Raw genomic sequence first — 8,949 nt, 5'->3', positions numbered from 1 at the left:
CATCAATAAATCTTACTTTTCTGTCAAAAAATAGAATAAAATTAAACTAAAAAATTTTAAAAACAAAAAGGGGAGTAGACCAATGTCTATTTCCAGCTTTGATATTGCACTGTAGTTAGCAAGATATTTCACTGGGGGAGACTGGGTGAAGAATACACAGGACTTCCCCGTACACTGTTGTGTAAAGTCAAAGGAATTGATCACTATCTAACATAAGTTTTAAAAAAAAATAGAGTGGAAACTAGGGTAAGGCCTAGAGACCGCAGGGTGAGAAGGAGGATGTTGCTGCTGTCTCTGGCCTTAAAAGAGTGGGAGGGCTTCCTGGATGGCTCAGTGGTAAAGAATCCACTTGCCAATGCTGGAGACACAGGTTTCATCTCTGGTCCAGGAAGGTCCCACATGCCACCAACAACTGAGCCCATGCGCCACAACTATCGAGCCTTTGCTCTAGAGCCCAGGAGCCTCAACTACTGCGTCCACATGTGGCAACTGCTAAAGCCTGTGCCCACAAGAGAAGCCACCACAATGGGAAGCCCACACACACCACAGCTAGAGAGCAGCCCCCGCTCTTCACAACTAGAGAAAAGCCTGTGCAGGAAAGAAGACCCAGCACAGTCAAAAATGCACAATTAAATAAAAAATTTTTTGAAAGACTGGGGAAAAGGGGCTCGTGTGGCACCCTCAAGGCTTATCCTAGTTCTCCATAGGCAATGTGCAACAGAGCTCTGAGAAATGATTCAAAACAAACAAACAAACACTCATTTGCCTGCTTTATACTCTATCATAAAACCCTTGAGTGACCCAGCAGGGTGACAGGTCGCTGCATGAGGGCACAGAAAAGCAGTCATCTTCTCCTTGGAGACACAACTAACAGCTCCCTTTATGCAAAGTGGGTTTTTTGATAGTTATTAATGCTAGGTTTACAAATAAACACCATAAATTAGCACCACAGGCAAAATAAACCCTATAAAATGCAGTCTGTAAAAATGAAAGAAAACATGACTTTTAAGGCAGATCATTTAAAATTATAAGGAGATAGAGGATCTGCTTTTTAACCAAGTTAAGAACTCTGAGAACATTTGTAAACACTCCTGTTTGCTGTGCATATGGCTTTGATTAATTGCAGCATATGCTTGTACTATGGATAATCATTTTTGATACAGTAGTAAGACATCTGACAGAAAATTGCAAATAAGGAAGTGTTTCTCTGTGATTCTTGAACTCTATTAATATTTTAAATCAATTAACAGCTTAATGGATAGTGCAGGAAAAAGGAACAAACTAATTTAGCTTTAACAAGCAACTTGAACAGTTTTCACAACTCACTATTTTACACTTTGCAGAATTTCCATTTGTATTAATAACTTATTACTTCTATTAAACATACATTTTCCCTTAAGCCTAATGTTTCTTCAGTGGAGACCAATTAACTAGGACAGTCTTTTCTTAGCTAGCCAATTATTTTAATTGCTGGAATTTTAAAAAATGTGCTTACTTTGCACAGATTTGATAAGTTGAATTTGCCCCCAAAATGCATTGCCTTTGTAACATGAAGATGCAAGATTTTTGGTGAAAATGTGGATATCAAAAAACCTGGACATTTGGGGTTCTGCAGAGTGGAGCTGTAGACTAAGAAGCCCATGTCTTTATTGCACTGCTATTCATCCTGGTCTTCGCCTTTAATCTGGTGCCATTCCAAACCAGCCCTATTTTGTTCATTTTTCATTCAACTTCCATGTTGTCTATGTGAAGAGCTATGGCTTGAAGGATGGGCAGGCAATCACTGTACTAAGTGGGAACTATAATATAGTAGATGAGACTGTGCAATAACAAAAATCTGAGTTTTGCTTTCTTATTCTTGTGGGACTGGTATTGAAAAAAATACATGAAGTCCATATTTAATAAGCACTGAAGAGTTAAAAGCAAAAACAGTGACAGAGCATTTCATTCATTAGATCTCCAAGCAAGGGGTACAAGGTGCTTAAACTGAAAGAACAAGAAGCATCATAGAGACAGAGTTTGTTTTGGAGGTTAGTACCCTCCTGGCAATGCCAGGAAGCTGGTCATTTTCATGTAAAAGACAGAAGTCCCAGAAGGTCATGTAAAAAGTCATTTCTGGCTTGCAGAGACACAACTAGGGAGGAAAAAGAATAGCAATAATGGAGAGAAGGCTAAGTAGTAATATACTAATAAAGTAGAAAAGTTAGTAAGCAGATTGGTAGAATGAGAGAAATAATAACAAAAAAAAAAAGGGTAAGGGAAAAAAATCAGCTTATAGAAATTTAGAGGGAAGTTAGCAAATTCCTAGCAACACAGTATTAGTTTTGCTGATGACAGGGTTACTTACAAAGGGCATAATCAAACATAGTAGTGCTAAGTACCACATCCCACGCATCAAAAAAGAAACTGTGAGAGAGTGAAAACAGTGATAAATTAATTAAACAAGGAAGCCACTAGACTTAGGTGGTTCTAACGCCTTAGCAACCTACTTAAGCAATCCAAAACCTAAACCTGTAAATGCCTTAAGGTTAAGAAATCAAAATCTAAGGACAACCTATCACAAACAACTGGCTAGGCTTTCCTAACTAAGGCAATCACTTGAGCTGAAGACAATCAAACAACTGTTTTTCTTTGTTCTTCTTTCTTTTCCATAAGTCTTACCTCTGGTTCCTGCAGATAGAGTACTCCTGCTAAGTCACTTCAGTCGTGTCCGACTCTGTGCAACCCCATAGACGGCAGTCCACCAGGCTCCCCCATCCCTGGTATTCTCCAGACAAGAACACTGGAGGGGGTTGCCATTTCCTTCTCCAATGCATGAAAGTGAAAAGAGAAAGTGAAGTCGCTCAGTCGTGCCTGACTCTTAGCGACCCCATGGACTGCAGCCTACCAGGCTCCTCCATCCATGGGATTTTCCAGGCAAGAGTACTGGAGTGGGGTGCCATTGCCTTCTCCAGAGTACTCCTAACTATTCCCAATTGGTCACTGCCCACTGTGAATGGATTTTTGCTCAAAGAAATGTTAAATTCTTTTTAAAAGTATTGTTGGCCGTTTCTCTGTTTTTATCTTTATTTATTTATTTTTTAATGTTTTTAGCTACACCTGGCAGCAAGTGAGATCTTAGTTCCCCAAACAGGGTTTGTACCCACGGCCCATGCATTGAAGGTGGAGTCTTAACCCCTGGTCATCTGGGGAAGTCTCTCTTAAAATTTTTTTAAATGCCTGGGTTTATCTTTTAACAGAGATAATAGGAGAGTCAAAGTAGCTGAAAGAAACAGGCTTAAATAATGACCTCTCTCCAGCAGACTACTGAATCCCTTTCAGTTCAGTTCAGTTGCTCAATCGTGTCCAACTCTTTGTGACACCATGAATTGCAGCATGCCAGGCCTCCCTGTCCATCACCAGCTCTTGGAGTTCACTCAGACTCACGTCCATCGAGTCCGTAATGCCATCCAGCCACCTCATCCTCTGACGTCCCCTTCTCCTCCTGCCCCCAATCACTCCCAGCATCAGAGTCTTTTCCAGTGCGTCAACTCTTCGCATGAGGTGGCCAAAGTACTGGAGTTTCAGCTTTAGCATCTTTCCTTCCAAAGGAATCCTAGGGCTGATCTCCTTCAGAATGGACTGGTTGGATCTCCTTGCAGTCCAAGGGACTCTCAAGAGTCTTCTCCAACACCACAGTTCAAAAGCATCAATTCTTCGGTGCTCAGCCTTCTTCACAGTCCAACTCTCACATCCATACATGACCACTGAAAAAACCATAGCCTTGACTAGACGGACCTTAGTCGGCAAAGTAATGTCTCCGCTTTTGAATATGCTATCTAGGTTGGTCATAACTTTTATTCCAAGGAGTGAGCATCTTTTAATTTCATGGCTGCAATCACCATCTGCAGTGATTTTGGAGCCCCCCAAAAAATAAAGTCTGACACTGTTTCCACTGTTTCCCCATCTATTTCCCATGAAGTGATGGGACCAGATGCCATGATCTTCGTTTTCTGAATGTTGAGCTTTAAGCCAACTTTTTCACTCTCCTCTTTCACTTTCATCAAGAGGCTTTTTAGTTCCTCTTCACTTTCTGCCATAAGGGTAGTGTCATCTGCTTATCTGAGGTGATTGATATTTCTCCTGGCAATCTTGACTCCAGCTTATGTTTCTTCCAGTCCAGCATTTCTCATGATGTACTCTGCATATAAGTTAAATAAGCGAGGTGACAATATGCAGCCTTGACATACTCCTTTTCCTATTTGGAACCAGTGTGTTGTTCCATGTCCAGTTCTAACTGTTGCTTCCTGACCTGCATACAGATTTCTCAAGAGGCAGCTTAGGTGGTCTGCTATTCCCATCTCTTTCAGAATTTTCCACATTTGATTGTGATCCACACAGTCAAAGCCTTTGGCATAGTCAATAGAGCAGAAGTAGATGTTTTTCTGGAACTCTCTTGCTTTTTCCATGATCCAGCGGATGTTGGCAATTTGATCTCTGGTTCCTCTGCCTTTTCTAAAACCAGCTTGAACATCAGGGAGTTCATGGTTCACGTATTGCTGAAGCCTGGCTTGGAGAATTTTGAGCATTACTTTACTAGCATGTGAGATGAGTGCAATTGTGCAGTAGTTTGAGCATTCTTTGGCATTGCCTTTCTTAGGAATTGGAATGAAAACTGACCTTTTCCAGTCCTGTGGCCACTGCTGAGTTTTCCAAATTTGCTGGCATATTGAGTGCAACACTTTCACAGCATCATTTTTCAGGATTTGAAACAGCTCAACTGGAATTCCATCACCTCCACTGGCTTTGTTCGTAGTGATGCTTTCTAAGGCCCACTTGGCTTCACATTCCAAGATGTCTGGCTCTAGATTAGTGATCACACCATCATCATGATTATCTGGGTCATGAAGACTTTTTTGTACAGTTCTTCTGTGTATTCTTGCCACCTCTTCTTAATATCTTCTGCTTCTGTTAGGTCCATACCATTTCTGTCCTTTATCGAGCCCATCTTTGCATGAAATGTTCCCTTGGTATCTCTAATTTTCTTGAGGAGATCTCTAGTCTTTTCCATTCTGTTGTTTTCCTCTATTTCTTTGCTTTGATCGCTGAAGAAGGCTTTCTTATGTCTTCTTGCTATTCTTTGGAACTCTGCATTCAGATGCTTATATCTTTCCTTTTCTCCTTTGCTTTTCGCCTCTCTTCTTTTCATAGCTATTTGTAAGGCCTCCCCAGACAGCCATTTTGCTTTTTTGCATTTCTTTTCCATGGGGATGGTCTTGATCCCTGTCTCCTGTACAACATCACAAACCTCATTCCATAGCATCAGGCACTCTATCTATCAGATCTAGGCCTTTAAATCTATTTCTCACTTCCACTGTATAATCATAAGGGATTTGATTTAGGTCATACCTGAATGGTCTAGTGGTTTTCCCTACTTTCTTCAATTTGAGTCTGAATTTGGTAATAAGATCTGAATCTGTTTACTCCTTTGTTAATTCATTCTCACTCCCACGTAATTATCCAATTGCTCACTCCATATTCCACAAACCACTCCTTACTAAGAGTAACAAGCAGTCAAAATTCATTTATTTGCATGCTGTCTATCCTACCTTGGTCACTCTAGAAAGCTATTGTTGTTGTTCGGTCACTAAGTTGTGTTCAACTCTTTGTGACCCCATGGACTGCAGCACACCAGCTTACCATATCCTGGAGTTTGCTCAAACTCATGTCCATTGAGTTGGTGATGCCATCTGATCATCTCATCCTCTGTCTCCTTTTTTTCCTTTCTGCCCTCAATCTATCCCAGTGTCAGAGTCTTTTCCAATGAGTCGGCTCTTTGCATCAGGTGGCCAATGTATTGTTTCAGGTTCAGTCCTTCCAATAAAGATTCAGGGTTGATTCCCTTTAGGATGGACTGGTTGGATCTCCTTGCAGTCCAAGGGACTCTCAAGAGTCTTCTCCAACACCACAGTTCAAAAGCATCAGTTCTTTGGCTCTCAGCTTTCTTTATAGTTCAATTCTCACATCCACACATGACTACTGGAAAAACCATAGCTTTGACTAGATGGACCTTTGAGGTTAAGGTAATGTCTCTGCTTTTTAATATGCTGTCTAGGTTGGTCAGAGGTTTTCTTCCAAGGAGCAAGTGTCTCTTAATTTCATGGCTGGAGCCACCATCTGAATGATTTTGGAGCCCAAGAAAAAACAGTCTGTCACTCTTTCCATTGTTTCCCAATTTATTTGCTATGAAGTGATGGGACCAGATATCATCATCTTAGTTTTCTTAATTTTGAGTTTTAAGCCAGCACTGTCACTTTCCTCTTTCACTTTCATCAAGAGGCTCTTTAGTTCCTCCTCACTTTCTGTCATAAGGGTGGTGTCATCTGCATATCTGAGGTTACTGATACTTCTTCCTGCAATCTTGATTCCAGTTTGTGTCATCTAGCCCAGCATTTCTCATGATGTGCTCTGCATATAAATTAAATAAGCAAGGTGACAATATACAGCCTTGATGTACTCCTGTCTCAATTTGGAACCAGTCTGTTGTTCCATGTCCAATTCTAACTGTTCCTTCTTGAACTGCCTACAGATTTCTCAGGAGGTAGGTAAGGTGGTCTGATATTCCCATGTCTTTCAGAATTTTCCACAGTTTGTTGTGATCCACGCAGTTAAGGCTTTGGTGTACTCAGTAAAGCAGAAGTAGATGTTTTTCTGGAACTGTTTTGCTTTTTCAATGATCCAACGGATGTTGGCAATTTGATCTCTGGTTCCCCTGCCTTTTCTAAATCCAGCTTGAACATCTGGAAGTTCTCCATTCACGTACTGTTGAAGCGTCACTTGGAGAATTTTGAGCATTACTTTTTTAGCGTGTGAGATGACTGCAATTGTGTGGTAGGTTGAACATTCTTTGTCATTGCCTTTCTTTGGGATTGGAATGAAAACTGACCTTTTCCTGTCCTGTGGCCACAGTACCAGTAATAATCTAGCTTGTGACTCATCCAGCCCTACATTTCACATAAGGTACTCTGCACATAAGTTAAATAAGCAGAAAGCAGAGCCCAAGCCAAAACCTCAGGTAGTACTGTTTCTTTAGGAAATGTAATTCCATGGAAGCAAGAGTGAGGAAGGGAAGCTGGGAGGGAGAGCCAATTCTACAGCACAGTGTTGAGCTGACACTGTCTGCAATCAAGGGCAACTAATGGTCAGTCTCACTGAATTGTCCTCTGAGACTCTAAGACTGGCAGTGCCTCAGGACGTTTGTGACATGGTAGAGAAGGGAGAATTTATTCCTTGGCACTGATCCCTATTAGTCAAAAGTTTATTCCATATGTCCCCAAGTGTTGACTGCCAGGGTGACCTGCAAAGACCTCAAGAACTTGGAACATCTCTCCTTTGGGTAACAGGAGTGTGCCATGGCAATGATCTGAGGGGTACAACGCAAGTTGTGGTCAAGTTGTGCCTACAGAAAGTTGGCCATGGTAATGGATGACCCAGTAGCCAATGGCACAGGTGGGTCCAAGATTTGAGGTAACACAAAAGAGGAGCCTAATACATGCTCCTTGGAGACATTAGTAATTAATTGTTTACATTTAACTTAACTGTACTGCAAATGTGGTTATAATTTTACTCATGTTGTGCTTTTTATATTATTCTCATATTCTTTTTGTTATATAGCCTTGATTATAGGATGCTAATTTAGGACTTACTTGTCTCATAAACACTTAAATTCTCTCAAACCATAATCCTTTAATTAGCATCCAGGAAGTAAATGATTCACCCTTGTTGCTTGGTTGGTTTCTCTCTTAGTCATGTTATATTAAGCATAACCAGTTGCTATGGAACACTTATTATGTGCCTGGCACTGTGATGTGTGATTTTCCTGCATTATTTTATTTAACCCTCTCTATGAGGTAATAATCATTGTCTCCATGTTATAGATGGGGAACTTGAAGATCAGAGGGACAGAGTAACCTGCCTATGGAAGGTCACACACACAGTGAGGGATTCAACTAGACTTTCACCTACGCTTGACTCAAAAGCTCATGCCCTTTACCACAATGCCAATGCTTCTCAAAGTGTCATCCTGGCACCAGCAGCATCAAGTTTCCAGGGAACTTCTTGGAAATGCATGTTTTGGGGTTCCACTCCAAAACTTCTGATTCTAAAGCTCTGGGGTGGGGCCCAGGAATCTGCATTTGAATGAAGCCTCCACTGATTCTGACAAACAACAAAGTTTGAGAATGCTCTGGGCTATTCAGGTTCCTGCAATTTCATACCTGGTACAGGGTAAACATACATCATCCAGTGTCCCATTTATGTTTATTCTGCTCATCTCAAATTATCCTCAGTTCTGACACTGATTCTTTTCCCTTTGGCTAATTTGAGTTTTAAGGAAGGCAAAAAAAAAAATTTTTTTTCCTCTGAAAGAAGAACCTGACACTCTTCACTGTGGATTAATTTTTGAAGTGTTGTTAAGCAGACCATGGATTATTATGAGTGAAAACTGAAGGGCAAACTAATATTCAAATTATTTTTATTGCATTTCATGGTCTTGCTGGAATCACCCCTTCCTGATTAGTTGAGATAAAAGAAGAGATGGAAGTCTGTGAAATTAGTGAGCTTCAAAACCTTCTTTAAAGATGGTGAAGATACCTTTTCCTGCATATGAGTCCATTGCTTAAAAGATAGATATTTGAGATGGTATTCTTTTTATCTCACTAATTAAACATAAAGTTAGACTGAGAGTGCTTTGGAGACCTGTCCTCATCAGCAGGGCCTGGCACCCGTGGCAGCGTTTTAATTCAAGAGGCCTAATTTAATTAACACCCTGCCACTGGGTCAGCTGCTTGCTGCCTTGGATCTCGGGCCTGAGGAGAAATGTACAGCCCCTGCTTTTTTATATCTAGTTAGCCTTCTAAAAGGTAGGATGTCCAAGGAGGGAGAGGAACTTTGCTTCTCCATCATGTTTTG

The sequence above is a fragment of the Ovis aries genome, chromosome 1 (assembly GCF_016772045.2).
Source record: "Ovis aries strain OAR_USU_Benz2616 breed Rambouillet chromosome 1, ARS-UI_Ramb_v3.0, whole genome shotgun sequence".
NCBI classification, from domain to species: Eukaryota; Metazoa; Chordata; class Mammalia; order Artiodactyla; family Bovidae; genus Ovis; species Ovis aries.
The sequence above is the reverse complement of the archived record's forward strand: the minus strand, read 5'-3'. Positions refer to the sequence as shown.